Genomic DNA, 21,601 nt, shown 5'->3' with positions numbered 1-21,601 from the left:
TGCAACGACGTGCAGAGAATTTTTTGGGAGCTCCCCCCCCCACTCCGACCCACTCTTTCTTTGGATGGTGGCAATGGAAGAGAGCCAGCTGGCTTGCCCCCAAAGATCAATGCCACCAGAGTCCTCCTTTAACTCCCTCCGCTGCCCCCCTCCCAGCTCAGGCGAGCTCAGTTACAATCCTGCAGCTGTGTGAGTTTTGGCTGCCCTGAAGTGTTTCCAAACAAGAGGGGTTTTGGACACAGGATGGGAGCCCAGCGGCCGCAACCAACTCCACACACACACACACACACACACAGAGTCATTTAGCTACCAGTACCCCACTTCTCTCTCGCCTTCTTTTCACCCCCTTTAAAAAGCTGGTTTTTAAGGGAAAGGAGACAATTGATTTAAAAAAAAAAAAAACCCAACACAAATAAGATTTTTTGCTTCGTCCTTGCAAAGAAAAGAATCCACGTCACTAGTGAAATCTTAGTCCATTCGAAAGACTGCAGCTCCGGAGATGTCGGTCTGCGCCTTATTTCTCTCTTTTTGCCTCCCGTCGACCCCCTTTAAAACAAAACCTGGAGGAGGCTGGTTTCACACGCACATCTTTGCTTTTCGTGCAGGAAAAGAGGAGTCCGGATGATCATAAGCAAGAAGACCTCAGCTCAAAGATCGCAACTGCTGAAATCGGCTGCTTCTTTTCCCCCTCCGCCTGTGCGGGAAGTTTCAAGCCAACAACAACACAACTGCACGCACACACACGCAGACACACACTTCGTACTAAATGCAGCAACAAGAAGGTGGCGATCCGGAGGAAGGAGGGCGCCTCTTTAAACTCCTGGAACTGATAGGTGGTTCAACTTTAAACTCTGGTCAATTTCACCTTCAGGCGAAATCCGGTGAAATCGACCAGTTGGATCAAAAGAATGACCCGCCAGAGAATTTTTTTTGCGGGGGGGGGAGATTAGATGCGGGGGGAGATAAATGAAGCCGACCAGGTTGAAAGTTGAAATTGACTGGAGTAGCTACATCTTCAGGCACAGGCAGGGTTGGCACAAGGTTGGAAGAGGGGCACCCTCCCCATAAAAGGCGCTGCGGAGGGGGGGGAGAGAATATCCTGAAATTAACCAGGGTTCGAGTTTTAATAGGAGAGCGAAGACAGACGCACCGCACCGCCAGCAATCCCAAGACAAACCAGGCAGAGAGCGCTTGCCAAAATAAACGCAAAAAGGTATTTTTTAAAATAAATAAATAAAAACGTACAGCGGTCTTGTCCTGATCGCTTGTCTTACCTTGGCACCAAGCAGCTCTTTTCGCATCCGCAGAGGAGACGGCTGAACGTCCGAGGCGACAGAGGGGGAAAGGGGGAGAGAGAAAGAGAGGCAGGCAGCCAGCTTAATAAAATTAAATAATAATTAAAAACAACAACACCCAAACAGGCAAATCGGCAACGGGAGCGAGGTTGGCGCTTCTGGGAGAGTCCTGAGAATTAAATCCCTTCCGCGGAGCGCCGATGGGCGAGCCGGAGGAGACAAGGAAAGGGGGTGGGGAAGAGGAGGAGGAGGAGGAGGAGAAGGTGGAAGGAAGGAGAGGAAAAGCTTACAAACAAAGCCACTGGCGAGGCAGAGAGTCGTAACTCAACGCCTGGCCCGGCCGGGCCCGCCCCCTGCAGCAGCGGCCGCCAATCCGCGCGCGGCGCTCTTGCGCGCCGCCCCGCCCCCCTCGCCCAGCGCCAGGCACTGGCAGGCAGCTGAGCAAAGCGCCGCCCCCCCCCCGCCCCTCTCCCCTCACCCCCCCCAAAGGAAGCGAGTCTCGGGGCCCGCGTCCCTCCCAGTGGCAGCAGCGCCGCAGGACGCGTAGAATGAGCGGGATTGGGAAAGCGGAATGGATGTGTGTGGCGGCGGAGTGACCTTCAGGGTGCCTTGTCCTGGGCGCAAGATTGCAAAAGAGGAGCAGGAGAAGTTGGGAGCAAGAATTTAAGGAGTGGCTGGATCGGACACCTAGCCCAGCATAGCGCGCAAAGCTTTTCACGGTGCATGCTTAGGGGTCCTTTTCACCCGGCATGATCTCAGAAATCCGGACAACAATCCTAGAAGGCAGGAACAGAGGGAGCTGCTGCCACATACGAAGTCAGACCCTTGGTCCATCTAGCTCAGTATTGGCTACCCTGACTGGCAGCAGCTTCTCCAAGGTTGCAGGCAAGACTCTCTCTCAGCCCGATCTTGGAGATGCTGCCAGGGAGGGAACTTGGAACCTTCTGCATGCAAGCAGAGCGGCCCCATCCCCTCAGGCGAACATCTTACAGTGCTCATACGTGTAGTCTCCCCTTCAAATGCAAACCAGGGCAGATCCTGCTTAGCAAAGGGACAATTCATGCGTGCTACCAGCATGATTCTTCCCCCAGGTGAAGGAGACAAAACCAAGGCTGGCATGCAGACTAAGTTACCCCATGAGCAGTCCCACTGAAATGAAAAGGAGGACAATGAATGAGGCACAGTGCAAAGGCTGACTTGGGATTTCCATGGGATGACTCAATAAGACCCAAAGGCCCAAGTACTGTGTTTATCTGAATCCAAGACTAGTTTCCCCCCAAAGTTCATTCATGTAAGAATTCAGGGGATCAACACAGGAAGCTGCCTTATCCCATGTCAGACCCTTGGTCCATCTAGCTTAGTATTGTCTTCACAGACAGGCAGCGGCTTCTCCAAGGTTGCAGGCAGGAGTCTCTCTCTCAGCCCTATCTGGAGATGCTGCCAGGGAGGGAACTTGGAACCTTCTGCATGCAAGCAGGTAGGCGCTCTTCCCAGAGCGGCCCCATCCCCTAAGGGGAATATCTTAAATTGCTCAGGCATGAAGTCTCCCATTCAAATTCAAACCAGGGCAGACCCTGCTTAGCAAAGGAGACAATTTATGCTCGCTATCACAAGACCACACCTCCTCAAATTCAGAGTCCTCTTCCTTTTGGGTAAATATAACCTGTATTTAACCTCTATTTTTAAAAGGGGGGGTGTTCTTAAATTCAGAGTCATCTTTTATTTATGTAAATACTGTAGTCTAATATCTTGTTTCCCAAAACTGGAGGTCTAGGAAGTCTGGATGGCAAGAGTCCTTTCTAGAATATCCCACTGTCAGTTATGCTAGGTATACTGCCTCTGTCCATGGAAGTTCCATTCCTAAACTTTATAGCTAGTAAGAGCCTAATAAGATTGTTGTTGGATCAGGCTGAAAGTCCACCCAGGGAAGCATCCTCCTTCCTGCAGAAAATCAGAATAAGTGGACAATTTTCACAGAGAAGAAAGAAGTGGGGTCCCCTCTCTGAGCATCTGTATCGGGAGCAGTCCTTTTTAAATGTGTTCATAATAGTTTGGTTGATTGGGGTAAGCAGCAAGGCGGCCAGGACTGCAGATGATACCAAACTATTAATGGGGTGAAAACCAAAATGGATGGCAAAAGAGCTTTGAATGGAAGTCTCCAAATTGAACGTTAAGAACATCCCTGCTGGATCAGGCCCAAGGAGGCCCATCTAGTCCAGCATCCTGTTTCACACAGTGGCCCACCAGATGCCTCTGGGGAACCCACAAGCAAGAGATGAGGGCGTACCCCTCTCCTGCTGTTGCAGGGGTTGTGACTCTCTTGTGTTTTTGTGTGGGTGGGGTTTTCTTTACATTTCATATCTCGTTCTTCCTCCAAGGAGCCCAGAGTGGTGTACTAAAGTTTCTCCTCACAACAACCCTGTGAAGCAGGCGAGGCTGAGAGAGACGTGACTGGCCCAGAGTCACCCAGCAAGTCTCATGGCTGACAGGGGATTTGAACTCTGGTCTCCCCGGTCCTAGTCCAGCACTTTAACCACTACACCACGCTGGCTCTTGAGGGAGTATTCTTCAAGCTGAGAAATTTCCGGCTCTTTTTGTTCAAGCCCTCCCCTTCCCAACTCCTTGGCAGAACTGTGTGTGCATGGTTGAAGGCTGTATCAATTTACACACATAAAAACAGCCCTGCTGGATCAGGCCCAAGGAGGCCCATCTAGTCCAGCATCCACAGTGGCCCACCAGATGCCTCTGGGAAGCCCATCCACAGGAGACGAAGGCCTGCCCTCTCTCCTGCTGTTGCTCCCCTGCAACTGGTACTGAGAGGCATCGTGCCTCTGAGGCTGGAGGTGGCCTATAGCCACTAGATATAATGAGTGCATCGTTGCTTAGGGAGCTGCTTTATACCGAGTCAAAAAGGATATTACATAGAGCTAGAAATGTACAGAAGAGGGCAACCAAAAGAGCTGGAGCTCCTTATGAGGAGAGGCTGCAACATGTGGGGCTTTTTAGTTGAGGGGGGGAAAGGCTGCTAAGAGGAGACATGGTGGTGGTTTATAAAACAATGCATGATGCAGAGAGACTGGAGAGAGAGAGACTCTTCTTTCTTGGCCATCATACTAGAACCAGGGGTCATCCCATAAATCTGATTGCCAGGAAATTTAGGACAGACAAAAGGAAGTAATGCTTAACAAAATGAATAATTAGACAATGGAATTCACTGCCACAAGATGTAATGACTGTTTTGAAAGGAGATTAGACATATTCATGGAAGACAGGGCTATCAATGGCTAGTATTAATTTATTATTTATTTATTTATTTATTTACACAGTCAGACAGGTGTTATTGACTGGTTTGTTTTATCCAGACATCGAGTCCTTCCCAAGGACCTGGGATGGCTGAATTTTATTGTCAATGTTGTTGCTGTTGTTATAGATATCGTTGCAGAATATAGGCTATTCCCAGTAAAGCTGCTTTTTGTAATTGGCTGATGGTGATTTGTTTGTTTAACATATTTTTATACCGCCCAAAACTTACGTCTCTGGGCGGTTTACAACAAAATAAAAACAGAAAGTAAAACATGAGTTAAAACAAAAACAGTTTAAAACATTACAACAATTTTTAAAAATTGTAAACAATAATTTAAAACAGCATTAAAACAATATTATTTAAAAGCCTGGGCGAACAGATGCGTCTTTAAAGACTTTTTAAAAGCTGTCAGAGATGGGGAGGCTCTTATTTCACTAAGGAGTGCATTCCAAAGCTTTGGGGCAGCAACGGAGAAAGCCCTTAGCTATCACGCCTGATACCTTCCGCTAGGCCTCTCCTCTTCCTCCTAGATGAGCTTGTTCAATCTTAAAACCATCTAAGTTAGTGGCCATCACCACATAGTGGCAGGGAATTCCGCAGGCCCATGGAATTCCATAGGTCATCTATGACCATGCTAAGCTTCTGATCAAGTTGATATGGTTCCTCTTGCCATCTGAAGGCATGCTTCATTATTCCCTACTGAAATAAACGTGATTTCACGTCATTTTATTAATGGTGACAGGTGGTTTTGCATCCAAGTATATAAATGCAAAACAAACAAACTCTGTCTCCCCACCTCTCCCCCCACCACTTAAGCTGTGTAGCTGTCTTTTCTTCACATACACTTTCCACCAGCCCCCCCTCCACTTAAGCAGAGTGTGCATCTGCTTCCTCAGTCTCCAATGGGGATCTCATTCCAAGCACACCGAGAGATTCCCAGCAATCAGGAGGTCTCCTAGGCATGAACCACCACCATCAGCAGACCATTCTGGGCCAATCTGCCTAACAAAGAAAACAGCTGATGCTATAAACACGCTATATCAAGAGAAACAACTAACTGAATACCCACTCCCCCACTGAACTGCCCCCCCAAACTCAATAAAATCACTCGGAGCTTCAAGCTATCTGAAAGAAAACATTTTGTGACCATTCTTCTTTCCTGCTGATAATTTTTTCCTTTTTGTTTTTTAACTTAAAAGCAGTGCTATATGATGAGTCAGGGTTTTTTAAAAATCTGGTTATTTCTCCGTTGCTTGAGTGGAAAAAACTCTGGAATAATTAATTGCTTGGCCGCCCTGTAGCAATAGCACTTTCAAAAAGTGCACTGAGGATCATCCTCAGTTTGCAGACTGGGTGGCTGTCTCTTGGCACACTGAGAACTGTCCAGGCTCGTTATGAAATAACTCTAGGCATCAGCCAGCGTGGTGTAGTGGTTAGAGTGCTGGACTAGGACCAGGGAGACCCAAGTTCAAATCCCCATCCAGCCATGAGACTAGCTGGGTGACTCTGGGCCAGTCACTTCTCTCTCAGCCTCACCTACTTCACAGGGTTGTTGTGAGGAGAAACTTAAGGATGGAGGACACCGCTCTGGGCTCCTTGGAGGAAGAGCGGGATATTTAAAAATGTAAAAATAAAAATTTAGGAAAAAATCCAGCAGCAGAGAGGGCAGAAGAGCACGATGAGGTGGCCCAAATCAGATTTAGCTACATTTCACAGTTCTTATTTTTAGGGCCGTCACCCAGTCACTTCCTCACACAGTGCGTAATGTGTTTGTGGAACTCACTCTCACCAGATGTGGTGATGGGTCGCTACCTAAGATGCCTTTTTTTAGAAGGGGCTGGACCAACAGGAAGAGCTCTATCGACAACTACCAAGCGTGGCCACCGAATGAAGCACGGGGGTCGCCCGAATTGAGCGGATGGGTTCAAAGAACCCGGGCCCCCAGCTCCTGAGGGGCCCCCAGCTCCACCCCTCCCCAGGGCTGTCTCCCCAGAGCCCTGGCAGGGTGCAGGGCCTGGGACAATCAGCCAGTGATGGTCCCCCTTCCAGTTAATTATAATGGGGGTTGAGAGAGTGGGACCTGGGACGGTCACCCGGCTTGCCATGCCCTAAGGGCAGCCCTGCCCCTCCCTATTTTCTTTCTTATCTCCCTCTCTTCAAGGGGCCACTGGGGAGAGGGGTGAACACAGGCCCCCTCTCCCCTAGATACGGCCCTGGAATGAAGCCTCCACATTTAGGGGCAGTCTATCTGAATCCCAGATACCTGGGGGGCTGGCAAGCTACATGGAAGGTCCCTTGCCTTCATGCCTTGCCTGTGGGCTTCCCAGGAGGCGTCTGTCTGGCCGCTGTGGGAAACAAGAGGCTGGGCTAGACAGACGTTTACCTCATCCAGCTGGGCTCTTCCTAGGCTCTTATGCGTTACGAAATGTTTTAGTAAACTAATTGTATTTGTCTAATCACTGTTGTTGGCATGTGCATGCAAGTGTTAGTTCTGAAGAAAAAGGCATCATTTGGTTCTAGAGTCGCATGTGACATCCTCTTGGGAGAGGCATTCCTGCCCAGGTGTGAAAGCAAGAATGCTTCTTCTTAGGCGATAGAATGGGAAATTCCTCTTCTAAGATGGCATGATTATTCCACCCGGTATGCAAGAGCAAAGGAATGCTTCTTCTACGCTACATTAGAAGAGATATCCCCTCCTGTGTGTGAAATAAGGGGAAGACTTTGCTTTCATATGATACGAGGGGGAATGCCTCTTCTAAGAAGGCAAGACACCCAAGTCCCTCCTTACTCACCTATCTATATATTTGGGGGGAGTTTGCCAAGCTTGGGCCCAGATATGAGCTTTGAGGCTCCATCATGCTCACCTCAACAAAGAGATGAGCCTTCGGAGACCCCTCACTTCTTCTCTGGCTCGGATGAAAACAACCCTAATCTGCTAACAACTGCAGTGCTCACCACACCCACACCCAGCCCCTGATTCCTCCGGATCTCTCCCTCTTCCCTTTAAACAGCATGGGGAGCCAGAGCAGCAATCTGGAAAGGGGGGAAAGAGTGCTTTGCTCTCTCCCGCCTTCCCCCGAAGAAATGGCCCGCTGCCCCTGGGAAAGGTAGTTTCCCAACCGGGCCCAGACTTCTGTCTGCAGCAGATACTAAGCTCCAGGGGCTGAACACCAGGTCTGTATTTGGGTGCAGGCTGCCCGCAGCTCCTCTCTGAGAGTTGCCCAGGAAAACCTGCCCCTTCTGCAACCGGGCATCGTGCAGCTCTGGGATGTTAGCCCTGGGCCGAGTCGGCAAGTAACCACATGTTCAGCAGGCGGTGTGAGAGCTTAATAGCCATGCCGGCGCTCTGGCATCTTTGCACGCCTCAGCAGAGGGACTGGTGTGATGGGTGAAGCAGTGCACGGCCATCTGTCTCCATATTTTGTGTCCGGAGGTGGAGGGATAGGAAACATAGGAAACTGCCATTTACTGAGTCAGACCATTGGTCTATCTAGCTCAGTATTGTCTTCACAGACTGGCAGCGGCTTCTCCAAGGTTGCAGGCAGGAATCTCTCCCAGCCTGATCTTGGAGAAGCCAGGGAGGGAACTGGGAACCTTCTGCTCTTCCCAGAGCGGCTCCATCCCCTGAGGGGAATATCTCGCAGTGTTCAGACATCAAGTCTCCCATTCATGTGCAACCAGGGCAGACCCTACATAGCTATGGGGACAAGTCATGCTTGCTACCACAAGACCAGCTCTCCTCCCTTAATGCTTCTGGAATTCTCCGCCTGGCTTTCTAACTGGGTTTTGGAGTTCTGCATTGCTAGCTTCTCAGGCTGGCAGGCTGCATTGGCCACCTCCCGCTGCTTCACCCCACACACACTGAGTGGTCATATATCGTTCCCACTCAATTTTTTTCCACTGAAAATTGAAATTTGCCTCATCTTTTTAAACAGGGGCTGGGGGGCCATTGGCCAGGGATACTGTAGGACAGAGGCTCTTCAGATGTCGTTGGACTACAACTCCCATCATCCTCAGCCACAAAGGCCATGTCTGGGGGTGATGGGAGTTGTAGTCCAACAACATCGGGGGGGGGGCCCAAGGTTAAGAAACCCTGGTTTATTGCATTTGTGCAAAGCTCAAGCTGGAGTCACATACGCTGCACAGATTGAGAGAGCAGAGGAGAGCTGGGCTTGTGGTAGCAAGCATGACTGTCCCTTTTGCTAAACAGGGTCTGCCTTGGTGTGCATTTGAATGGGAGACTTCACGTGTGAGCACCGTAAGGTATTCCCCTCAGGGCCACTCTGGAAAGAGCACCTGCAGACTTGCATGCAGAAGGTTCCGAGTTCCCTCCTTGGAATCTCCAGATAGGGCTGAGAGGGACACCTGCCTGCAACCTTAGCGAAGCCGCTGCCAGTCTGTGTAAGCATTACTGAGATAGATGGACCAAGGGTCTGACTCGGTAGAAAGCAGCTTCCTATGTTCCCATGACTATACCTATCCCATAGTGCTCTGTGCTTTCCCCAGCACTGGTGGGGCTCCTTTAAGGGGAACAGGGCGCCCTCGAGCCCCAGCACCACTTTGGAAGGTGCACATGGAGCACTGGGATGTGTAGTCTTTCCTAGAACATTCTCATAGAGCTCTATGAAGAATATGCTGGGAAGGACTACACTTCCCAGCAGTCTGTGTGCACCTTCTAAAACGGTGCTGCAGCTTGACAAGGCTCTGTTTACTCGGGCAAAGTCAGCCCGTCAGCTTTTGTTGAACTACAACTCCCATCATCCACTGCCACAAAAAAACTGTGGCTCTCTCAGAGGTCAGCACAATGGGAAACGGCTCTCACACCAAAAGGGCTTTTTTGTATGCCAAAGTGGCCCCTGCTTGAAAAACAGTGAGGATCACTGGTCCTTCTAGATTGTTTTGATTCTTTCCGTGTGGCATTTTACTGGAGTGCAGGAAAGCATGTGTGCATCACAAGACCACCGTGTGGACACACCTTGATGTAGTCATCTATATGAGCACATCAAGGCTGCATTTTCTGTGATGTTTTCTTGATGCACACTTGCAGATTGCAGAGATGGGGCGATGAGGCAAATGGACTGAAAACTGAAGGCAAACGGCGCGTGCTTGAATTCTGGAATTAATTCTAGAAATTCTCCTAGTAAAACCAGAATTTGGGAGGAGAGAATTGGAAGGCGGGATGAAGCAGGAGAAGAATAAAGTCATCAGAAAGGGGGAAAATATATATGACCCAAAGAGCAGACCTCAGTCCCAAGAGGAAGGAGCACACACATGCCCTGAACACCTGCAGAACTTCACCTACAGGTAGTTCATGGGCCCACAAAATCTGGCCATGCGGACCATCTCAGGGGGACGAATGCTCATAGTGATTTTTGGCAACACCAACCGCCCTAGAGATGGAAAAGAGTTGATAGCATTGCCCCACTGAGAGATTTCTCTGTGTTATCACCCTCCCTTATCCCTATCCCCAAACAATTAGGGTAAAATTGCAGTCATTTTTGTACAGAGGAAAGGATCAGGGTCACAACAAACAAACTGTCATACTCTCTCCGTGGACTAAGATTTGGAGGACATTCCTGCTAAACGTTATTTCCATGAGAGGTGAGCTAGCCTTGTGGTAGCAAGCATGAATTGTCCCCTTTGCTACGGAAGGCCTGTCCTGGTTTACATTTGAATGGGAGACATGTGAGCACTGGAAGATATTCCCCTTGGGGTCGTTGGGGACAGGGCCTCTCTGGGAAGAGCGTCTGCATGCTTGCATGCAGAAGGTTCCAGGTCCCCTCCCTGGCAGCATCTCCAAGAGAGGGCTAAGAGAGACTCCTGCCTGCAACCCAGGAGAAACCGCTGCCAGTCTGTGAAGACAACACTGAGCTAGATGGACCAAGGGTCTGACTCAGTATATGGTGGCTTCCAATGTTCATTCCTCGGAACACAGTGATAAATTTTATAGTCGTTTTTGCATTTAAAGGCTTTAAAAACACCATGGCACATGTGGCAGCTGCAGGCCTGATGGTCAGGACAGAAAAAGAAAAAGAGCCAGCGTGGTGTCGTGGTTAGAGTGCTGGACTAGGACCGGGGAGACCCGAGTTCAAATCCCCATCCAGCCATAAAACTAGCTGGGTGACTCTGGGCCAGTCACTTCTCTCTCAGCCTAACCTACTTCACAGGGTTGCTGTGAAAGAGAAACTCAAGTATGTAGTACACCGCTTTGGGCTCCTTGGAGGAAGAGCGGGATATAAATGTAAAATAATAATAATAATAATAAAATAATAATAATAAAAGGCACGAGAACACACTGGAAGCTGACCATCCTGCTGTGCTATCACCTCTTTTCCAGGGGTATAGAAGACCTTGTCAAAAGCCACAAGGAGATGACGGATCTCTCATCCCCAGACCGACGACCACCCGACCTGGCTCATGGACTAATAAGCAGAAAACCCAACAGAGCATTAGCCAAGGGGCCGCGGCGGAAACGTTCCCTGGAAAACAGCACAATGAGGAACGAGCTGGATGAAGTCGCCATCCCCACAGAAGGGGCCCTCCGGTCCTTTCTCCTTCCCAGTTTGAGCTCATTAGTTCCAGCAAGCTGATCCATTAGTGACACTGGTAATTAAGTGTGTAAAAGGAAAGCTCTGCGTAGCAGCCATCGGGCCCAGGGGGACCCTGATGCCTGCAGGAGCAACAAGCCAATCTCCGTCCTGGGACTTTTGCTTTTTCAATTTTTATTTTTTTATTTTTTGCATAGTCCTTGTTAACAGAGCTCTCCGCAGTGAAATGCCGATATGAATGGCGGCCGCCGCTGGCTGCTTCGAAGAGTGAACCTCAGCTTTTTTCGGGCAGGAAGGTTAATTTAAGCAAGCTCTCCGGTTTCGGGTTTATGTGTCGACCCTCCCGATTAAATGCCTTCTCCTCTGACCTTTCCAGTTATGAATGCTGTTGGGTTTTTAGGGGTTCCACCCCAAGAAACAAGTGTTTGATTACCTTAATAGCCTATGTCGTTTCCCTGAGGCCTTGGTTTCATTCCCGGAGCCGGCTTTTCGCCTCTGTTTGCCAAGATGCTCCTGCATTTCCTCTCCTGACAACAATCTCAGTGTCGAAACCCCGGCCAGGGGAGATAAAAATCAGGGTGCATGGAGGTGTGCTTGTGAGTGCATGCCCTGAAGATCCCCAGGTCCAGGCTTGCTGTAGTGACATCTCTGGACCAGAGACAGCTTCCTCTTGCCCTCCCACAAGTCACACCCTGAGAGGTGCAGAACAAACACTCAAAGTGCACAGAGAATCAACCTGGAAATTGGCCTCAGAGCTTCCTCTCCTGCCACTAACAAAAATTTGGTCGGTGGGTACCTTGCCTGAGGCCATATCACAACTGTGGAACTCCCTGCCCCATGAGATTAGGCTGCCGCCCTCACTTGCCACTCTCACATGCTGCTTGCAGAAAGAGACAAGCAACCTCTGGCCTAAGAGGCAAGGTGTCTCTAAATACCAGTTGCAGGAGAGTAACAGCATGAGAGAGGGCATAACCTCAGCTCTGCCCTGTAGGCTTCCCAGCAGCACCTGGTGGGTTGGGAAACAGGATGCTGGACTAGATAGGCCTTTGGCCAGATCCAGCAGGGCAGTTCTTCTTATGGTTCAAGACCTCCCTTTCTGGAGACCTTCTTAATACCATGGAAAACTGATGTTAATAGCTTTGATCAATACTGATATCGTTCTATTTTGTTGCAATTAAAAAAACCCAGTGTGCTTAATTTTGGTGATCGTTTTAACAACTGTTTGTAAGCTGCTTTGAAACATAGGGTTATACATCAGTTGATTTGGCAGAGCAAAGCAAACATCTCGTGCCTCCTTTGTGCTCATTCTGGGGTCATGGGATCTGGATTTCAACGACAAACAGAGGAACACAGGAAGCTGCATTATACTGAGTCAGACCACTGGTCCATCTAGCTCAGTATTGCCTACACTGGCTGGCAGCCACTCTCCCAGGTTTCAGGCAGGAGTCTTTCCCAGCCCTACCTGGAGATGCTGCCAGGAATTGAACCCGGGACCTTCAGATGCTCTCCCACTTAGCTATTACCCCATCTCCTAAGGGCAACGTCTTACAGTGCTCACACACGTAGTCTCCCATCCAAATGCAATCCAAGGTGGACCCTGCTTAGCAAAGGGAACCATCCATTCTCACTACCACAAGCCCAGCTCTCTTCCCCCATGCAATCTGCTTTTTGTATGAGGGACTTCACAAAACCAACCATGGGTTTCCGGAAAAGGACGACAATGCCTCCCAAAAAAACCTCTGCCTCAGGGAAAGGAACTGGCCCTCTCCACCCACAGCACAGTACTTCCAGTGACTGTTGCTGGTGTCTACAGTATCTTATGTTTCTTTTTAGACTGTGAGCCCTTTGGGGGACAGGGATTCATCTTATTTATTTATTAATTCTCTGTGTGAACCGCCCTGAGCCATTTCTGGAAGGGCGGTATGGAAATCGAATAAATAGATAAATAGATAAATAAAAGCATAAATAGGTAGGTAGGTAGGTAGGTAGGTAGGTAGGTAGGTAGGTAGGTAGGTCTGTATGGCCTTCCCGAACTCTTTAAACCTCTGGCTTCCCAGGGAGGTTGGAAGAAGATCTGCCCTGTGAGGAGTCCGCTTGCTAATTAGGCTCCAATCAATATACGAACCAAGCCATCAATTAAAGCTGTCTCTTGGCTGCCACCGGCATCTAACCATCCCTTCTCCGCCTCACTATTAATCAGCTCTTCCCCACTCCAGCCTCCCCCTCTTTTCTCTGGCCATTTGTACATGTTCATCACTCCATCGATCCCTTTCCCCCTCATCCCACCCCACTTTGTCCCTCCAAGATTTCTTCCTTTCTCCCCCTCCTCCATTATCTCACTCCTTCGCTCGCCATCCCAGCCTGCGCCCACAGGGATTTATGGAGCCGTGCAGGGAATACAAATTTGGTTTCTCGAAAAACAGATTAGGTGTCGTCGCTGACTTTGGGCTTGGAGCCAAGAATTATGAGGGGACTGGGGAGGGAGGGGGAAAAATGTGAACAATAGATAACCGTCTCAGGGGACTCAAAGGCTTAGGGGACAAGCAGGGGGTGTCGGAAGACAGGAGTTGCTTGGCATGGGGACACTTCGTATTGACGGAAGAAGGACTCTGCATCCTGTTGCCAACCGTGGCCAGCCACATGCCTCCAGGAAGTCCCCAAGTAGCAGGGGCGTATCTAGGGTAGGGCAGACAGGGCACATGCCCCGGGCGCCGCTTGAAGCGGGGCGCCATTTTTTAAAATGAAAAAAGTTCAAAATGGCCACCAAAAACAAAATGGCTACCACGCATGCTCAAATGGCCTCTGAAAGGCCCAAGTATCTGGGGAAAGTCAAATTCTCAATTTATTTTTAAAACTTATCTAATAGTGATGCTACAATGCATAGTAGAGAATTAGACAGGCACTTCTGTTCAGTTTTCCAAGTACACTTCCACATAGTATTTGGGTATTTCATGAGCCCCAGAATACTGAAATTTGTAGTTTCCCAGCATTTTTTGGTCTGGCTACATCCACTGCTAAATAATTTTTGGAAATATTAAAAGATTAACGAGCTTGACTAGTATTTTTGAAGTGATATTATGGCAAAGTTATCTGAAAGATGGGTGTCAGATGTTTGGACGTGGGCGCAATTTCAGTGCTTTCCCTAGGTGCTATTTTCCCTAGATACGCCTCTGCCAAGTAGGGCATGAGGCAGCAGCCCACTTCTCATATAGACTGCCTTTGGATAGGGAGGTTTCATCAACCTCTCATAATCAAATAAGCAATAATAATAATAATAGATAATAATAACTGCTGGTAGAGCTATCTAAGAATCCAGAACTGCCAAATTGAGGTCGTTGGCCTGCCCACGCCTCCTCTCTTACTGGTTTTACTGCTTTTATTGTTTTTATTGATTTTTGATTTTTAAACTGGATTTTACTATTTTATATTCTCTGTGCATTTTCTATAATAGATGTAGTATTCTTTTATTTTTACCAGGCTTTTTTTAGTATTGATATATATAATTTTTATCTCTTTTAGCTTGTCTCTTTTAAATTGCAATTATTTTTAATTTCAGCCTATTCATAATATTTTGTATTGTACTTGCAATCACCTTTATTTCTAACATATAGCTTATAATTTGTACCTTTTATTAGCCCCCTTAGTATCACTTTCTTTTAATTTGTAATTTTATGCTGGTCTATGACTGTAATAAAGGTTGATTGATTGAACTGCCAAATCATACCAAAGTAGATCCCATCTCGTTCAGTATATAGGAACATAGGAACAAAGGAAGCTGCCATATACTGAGTCAAGACCATTGGTCCATCTAGCTCAGTATTGTCTTCACAGACTGGCAGCGGCTTCTCCAAGGTTGCAGGCAGGAGTCTCTCTCAACCCTCTCTTGGAGATGATGCCAGGGAAGGAACCTGGAACCTTCTGCTCTTCCCAGAGTGGCTCCATCCCCTGAGGGGAATCTCTTACAGCTCTCACGGGTCTAGTCTCCCATTCAAATGCAACCTAGGCAGACCCTGTTTACCTAAGGCGACAAGTCATACTTGCTACCACAAGACCAGCTCTCCTCCTGGTAGTATCCTGCGACCAGATTCTTCAGGGCATGAAGACAATAGCAGTTCCCCTATCGCTTGCCTCTAGCATCTGGTACTTGGAGTTATAGTGCCTCCATACATGCCAGCGTGGTGTAGTGGTTAGAGTGCTGGACTAGGACCGGGGAGACCCGAGTTCAAATCCCCATCCAGCCATGAGACTTGCTGGGTGACTCTGGGCCGGTCACTTCTCTCTCAGCTACAGGGATGTTGTGAGGAGAAACTTAAGCATGTAGTACACTGCTATGGGCTCCTTGGAAGAAGAGCAGGATATAAAATGTAGATAATAATAATAATACATGGAGGTATTATTATTTTGCTATAATGACTAACAGTCAATCAGCGACTCCATTCAAGGGGTCTAGCCCCCTTTTAAAGTCGTGACAGTGAGCTCCATATACAAATACGGCACAGTTGTGCTGACACCAATGTGGCATTTGTAGGCTGTGAAGTTAAGGGGCATTTTCATTATTTTGGCAAGATTCACTGGCAGTCAACCATGTGCCTGCTGGCGGTGGCTAGATACCACTTTCCCTCCAGGTTCCCCTCAGAAACGTGTGATATCATCATCGCTTAGTGTTGTTCTTGAAGAGTATTCTGGGGAAACAGGGGTGGGGGGGGAAGGTGACTGTGGGCCAGTCAGAAGCCCAGAGGAGTTGCTCGTGCCAACACACAAGGGGTGTTGTAGCCCCAAGTTGCTTTGCCTCCAAAAATGAGATTTCCTTCAGCACAGGATAAACCACAGCCATGAGGAGGAGAGACATCAATCTGCTCTAGCAGAGGTGGTGGCCTATGTTTTCCTAGACACATAGGAACATAGGAACATAGGAAGCTGCCATATACTGAGTCAGACCCTTGGTCTATCTAGCTCAGTATTGTCTTCACAGACTGGCAGCGGCTTCTCCAAGGTTGCAGGCAGGAGTCTCTCTCAGGCCTGTCTTGGAGATGCTGCCAGGGAGGGAACTTGGAACCTAGATGCTCTTCCCAGAGCGGCTCCATCCCTTAAGGGGAATATCTGACAGTGCTTACACTTCTAGTCTCCCTTTCATATGCAACCAGGGTGGACCCTGCTTAGCTAAGGGGACAAGTCATGCTTGCTAATACAAGACCAGCTCTCCTCTCCATACACACGCACACCCCAAACCCAGGAAGAACGCAGCTGCAGAGAATTCGGCTACAATCTACTCTTGCTGAGGCTGTGGCCTATAGATTGTCCTCCGCACATACGCGCACCCCTAAGCCGCTCTGCAGAGTCCTAGGGAGAACACATCCGTGGGGAGTTCCGATACGACCACCTTACATCCGCCACTGAATGCGAGGAACGCTCGGTTTCCTTGCTGACGGACAAACACTGCAAGCAGAAAAAAACTTGCAGTTCTAACAACTCTTCATTACAATCCAGTTTTGTGGGGGGGCACCCACTTTCATTAGCAAATTACCGCTTCCAAGTCGGCATCTTGGTTCCAGCGGTTAGCAGCCAGTGTGCTTTGCAAGTGGTCCCCAACAGGGTCCTTCATCGGATAGTATGCAGGCCAGGATTGATTGGGATCTCGTTTTAGTTTTCGAAAAGGGATTAATTGAGTTGGACATCTTAAGTTTATAGAGGAAAGAAAAAGCTAGCGGGAGGAGAAAATAACTTTTTTTTTTTTTGGTCCAGTCAAAGCTAAAAGAAAAAGGGTGAAGATGGCAGGTATGCAGAAAAGATCATTTTTCAAATGATGGATTACTACAGCAACCACTCCCTAAAGCCAGTGTGGTGTAGTGGTTAGAGTGCCGGACTAGGACCGGAGAGACCCGAGTTCTAATCCCCATTCAGCCACGAGACTTGCTGGGTGACTCTGGGCCAGTCACTTCTCTCTCAGCCTCACCTACTTCACAGGGTTGTTGTGAAAGAGAAACTCCAGTATGTAGTACACCGCTCTGGGCTCCTTGGAGGAATAAATAATAACTAGCCAACCTGCACAGAGCATCTGTGCTCTCTTTGGGACTGGCTGGATCCCCCTCCCTTCTGCCCCACACTCTTGCCCCTCTTCCCCTCCCTCCCCACTCTCTCTCTTGCCCCCTCCCCTCCCCTCCCCTCCCTCCCCACTCTCTCTCTTGTCCTCCCTCCCCCTCCCATCCCTCTCTCTCACCCTCCTGCCCCAGGCTCTCCTGCCCTCCCCCCTGCTCCTCTCTCCTGCCCTTCCCCTCCCCCTCCTTCCCTTCCCCCCACTCTCTCTTTCCCTCCCCCTCCCCCTGTATTTCATTTTACAGTACTTACCAGGCAGCCGCTGCTGCCGTCGCTCCTCCACCTGGGCAGCGAACATGGAAGCCCCGCTGCCCGGTTCCCTCCCACCCCAGCCTCCCGCGGGTGTCTGGCCTTGGCGGCTGGTTCCACCGCCGCCTGGCCGTGAGCCACCTCCGCGGCCGGGCCCAGCGCCTCCATGGCTGGGCCCACCGCCGGGCCGAGTGCCGCCTTTGCAGCTGGGCCTGCCGGGCCCGTTGCCGCTGCTTGCTGGCCTCTGTGGCCGGCCTCCTCTCCCCCACCCTCACCTTCATCCTCTTGCCCAGGCTGCCAGGCCGAGTCCCGCTGCTGCGGCCGGGCCCGCCGCCGCCTCACTTAGGCCTGCTGCCTTGCTGGGCCTGTGGCCACCGTGGCCGCCCTCAGCCTGGCCTGCCGCCGGTCAAATTCTCCTGGGTGCGCTGCGCCAGCCAATCAGGCGCCTCCGCAGTCCAGCCAATCAGCTGGGCTGCCAGGACGCATTTTCCCTGGCACACCCAGGAGAATTATATATATAGATTCAATATCGAAGAAATAAGAATGAATGAAAGAATAAATAAATAAATAAATCTCAGTACCACTTGACTGATTCATCTTAGCATGAAGAGAATGCTTTTCTGAAATCTCTGGGGCCCATAGTAGGGATGCGCAATTCGATTTGTGCACGAATCGGGGGTGATTTGCAGATTTGATCACCAATCAAATTGGTCCTTAAATAATTGACCTACTGACCCCTTAAATAATTGACTTGCTGACCCAGATAATAATTAAAAAAAACAACCATTAAAAATCACCTGATTGCCAGATTGCTTTGTGGTTGGGTGGTAGGTAAGTTGGGTCATGCCCTAACACCCAACCCATTTTGATGTCCCTAGGACCTACCCATGGGGAACAATTGGGTGATTTGAGTTCCCCATTGTTCCCTATGGGCGATTCACTCATTCTTTGTGCATTTCCAATTTGATTTGTCAAACTGGCCAGCTATGGCCGGCCAGTTCAACAAACTGATTTGATCTTTTGCTATTCAAATCGAGCTTGAATTGAATAGTAAAAAACAATCCATGCACACCTCTAGCCAATAGGGAGCGCTATGCAAGGTAGAGAGTGAAAGTGGACTGAATCAAAGGGCAGCCATTCAAAAAATTCTCAAGCTGTTCTCAGTGTGCAGTGTTGTCAGTGCACAGGAGTGCTCGTGTGTTAAGAACTGGGGAGGAGAGCTGGTCTTGTGGCAGCTAGCATGAATTGTCCCCTTTGATAAGTAGGGCCTGCCCTGGTTTGCAATTGGATGGGAGACTACATGTGTGAGCACTGTAAGATATTCCCCTTAGGGGACAGGACCATAGTCAGCAGAAGAGCATCTAGGTCCCAGGTTCATTCCCTGCTGGCGGCCTCTCCAGGTAGGGCTGGAAGAGGCTCCTGCCTGTTACCTTGGAGAGCTGCTGCCAGTCAGTGTAGACAACACTGAGCTAGATAGACCAAGGGTCTGACTCAGTATATGGCAGCTTCCTATGTTCCTTTGGATCTGACCACACTTTTGCATCGCGAGTTCGAGAAGGGACCATCCTAAGTTCGGCCTGGGGAGAAGGCTGGAAATGGGAGATGCCTGCAGGATAAACATGGATTTGATGGGCATGGATTTTCCAGGCTTAATATAACCGGCAGTGCAGAAAAGCACAGTCCCATGGTCTTGTTTATAAGCAGAGACTGCGACAAGCCTGTGAACCAGGAAGGCCCCTGCCTGATCCCGGCTTGAGAGCCGTCCACACCCAGCTTTGCAGAAGCCTCAGTGATGAGTGAAAAATAACAGGGAGGGAGGGAGGGGTGTTGATGGATGATGATGAGGAGCCTCTCCTAGGCAGTGGAAGGAGAACTTTTCCAACTTCAAGCTAACTTCCCTGCTGGAATCAGTGGGCCATCCATGTGCAGATCACTGTCCACCGTATTAAACAGGAAAGAGAGTCCTGTGTTACCCTTCAGGCTGGCCCAGGGAGAACAGACGGCAGCGTCACTCAGTGGCCGGAGCGCCCTGCTTTGTGTAGACAAGGTCCCAGTTCAATCTCTGGGCCTCCTTTTGAATCCCAGGAACCCCCGAGAGAAGACAAGCCTGAGTTAGACAGAGCAGTCATCTTATGTGTAAAGCAGCTTCGTAGAGAAATCAAATAAATAAATAAATCAAATATGCTAAGGAGGGTCCATAGCTCAGTGGAAGGATGTCTGTTTTGCATGCACGAGGTCCCAGGTTCAATCCCTGGCATCTCTACTTCAGTGATCTCAGGTGGCAGTGCCAGGGAAAGTGGAAAACTGTCCGGGAAGGTGGAAAACTTCCACCAAGAAACAACCCTGGGATGGATGGACCAGTACTCTGACTCTGGACAGGAGAGCTTCCTAGATTCATACCACTTGCTGGGGTTATCCGAAAGCCACTCAGGAGAGTTCTGGGAATATTGCTTACCTTGATCCCAGGGGGAGTTGTAAAGATTAATTAGTGGATGTTATTACAGTGCTTCTCCCGGGCCGAGTGCGTCACACAATATCATTAGCACAGAGGAAATTGGTTCTCAGCTGGTGGTGATCGAGCACCACAGGATCAGAGTCAAGCTTCCTTGAATCTACCCCTGGGTGGTAGAAAGAAGTGATTGTGCCATGGGGGGATATAACTCATATTTTAGGGCTGCATTTCAGGGAGGAGGTGGTGGTCAGGCCTTGTGGGAGATCCAGTCTCCCCCTCGCCCCCCACAGACCTGAAGAAAGATAAAATGGCCGAGATGAATTCAAAGAAACCAAAAGCAAAATGTTGCAGGCTTTGGTTCATTTCAGAATTGGAAGGCAGAATTTCTCCTAGTTCCGCTGGAATCTGAGAGGTGTAGGATACAGGGCCAAATGAACCAGAGAAAAAGAACCAAACGGGGCAGACCTCCTCCTCCTTTCGTGCCTTTACCATCTGAAGTTCAGGAAAGACGGGTCGGGAAGGTGGTTAGAAGTGCTTTGAGCAACACATACTGAGCAGAACGAGAGAACCAGCCAGATCGACAAGTCTCTCTTAAAAGCCTCAGGGCTAGCCTCAAACTATAGGCCGACACTGAATAAAAATGTTTGTGTGCAATTCTCAGACTAAGCCGGTCTTCTTTAGCCTGTAATACAACATGTCCTCCCGTTTTCTCCAGTAGCTTCACTGTTGTTTAATTGCAAATTGAATGGACAGGTCTCTGCCTCCAAGGGTGCTCCAGTGGGAACCCAATAGAATTGGTGGTCAATTCCTACTAGATAAAAAGGTATCTTCTTTAGTAGCTATTGAAGTTTATCTCTTAGGAACATACGAAGCTGCCATATACCGAGTCAGAGCATAGGTCCATCTAGCTCAGTATTGGCTACCCAGGCTAGCAGCACCTTCTCCAAGATTGCAGGCAGGAGTCTCTCAGTCCTAGCTTGGAGATGCTGCTAGGGAGAGAACCTGGAATCTTCTGCATGCAGGTGCCGTTCCACTGAGCTATGGCCACATCCCCCAAGGGGAAGATTTTGCAGTGCTCACATTCAGTCTCCCATTCAAATGCAAACCAGGGCAGACCCTGCTTAATGGAGACCATCCGTGCTTGCTGCCACAAGACCTGCTCTCCTCCCAACAGCTCTCCTTCTCCCTCTTCAGTCACGGGAGGCAGAAGGTGCCAACTCAGTGTTGAAGAAATGGCACTCTGTGAGCACTCAGAGGTTATGCTCCCGCTGCCTGCAACCCTACCAAGTAGTATCAGCTCAGTGCAAGATTGGTAGATCCTTTTCCACATTCCAGGGTAAACCCCCGATCAGAGAGGGGGAAGCTCTGGGAAAGATACCAGGTGGGAAAGGAGATTTCCATTTGAAGGAGATTCTGCAAATCCTTTTGCAAAAGCGGGCAAGACATCTTCCCAGTTGCTGCGGAGGTCATCCAAGAATCCAGAAACGGAGAGGAAGGCACCATCCGGCCTCCATGGCCAACCAAGCCTCCAGGCCCAAACAGGTGGTGGATCGGGGCCAAGTCATTTCTAGAGGCACCAGCAGCGCTACTGCGGACGGAGGCGGCTTCTCCCCTTCACCGGCATCCTCTGCTCCTCGGCAAGAATTCTGTGGGGCATCCC

General features: G+C 49.4%; 1 protein-coding gene across 4 annotated transcripts in view; it reads right to left on the bottom strand.

Moving 5' to 3' along the window:
- The window catches only part of SEMA6C (semaphorin 6C), a 147,622-nt gene extending 129,817 nt beyond the window's left edge, over positions 1 to 17,805 (bottom strand). For 2 of the 4 annotated variants that reach the window (XM_053278270.1, XM_053278275.1), the window contains exon 1: positions 1,275 to 1,575. The gene's annotated coding sequence lies outside the window, so the exon portion shown is untranslated. The other 2 variants (XM_053278271.1, XM_053278272.1) reach the window with 2 other exon arrangements.
- Positions 17,806 to 21,601: the final 3,796 nt, after the last annotated feature.

The sequence above is a fragment of the Hemicordylus capensis genome, chromosome 14 (assembly GCF_027244095.1).
Source record: "Hemicordylus capensis ecotype Gifberg chromosome 14, rHemCap1.1.pri, whole genome shotgun sequence".
NCBI classification, from domain to species: Eukaryota; Metazoa; Chordata; class Lepidosauria; order Squamata; family Cordylidae; genus Hemicordylus; species Hemicordylus capensis.
Note: the sequence above shows the minus strand (reverse complement) of the source record. Positions and strands in the feature narration are given on the sequence as shown.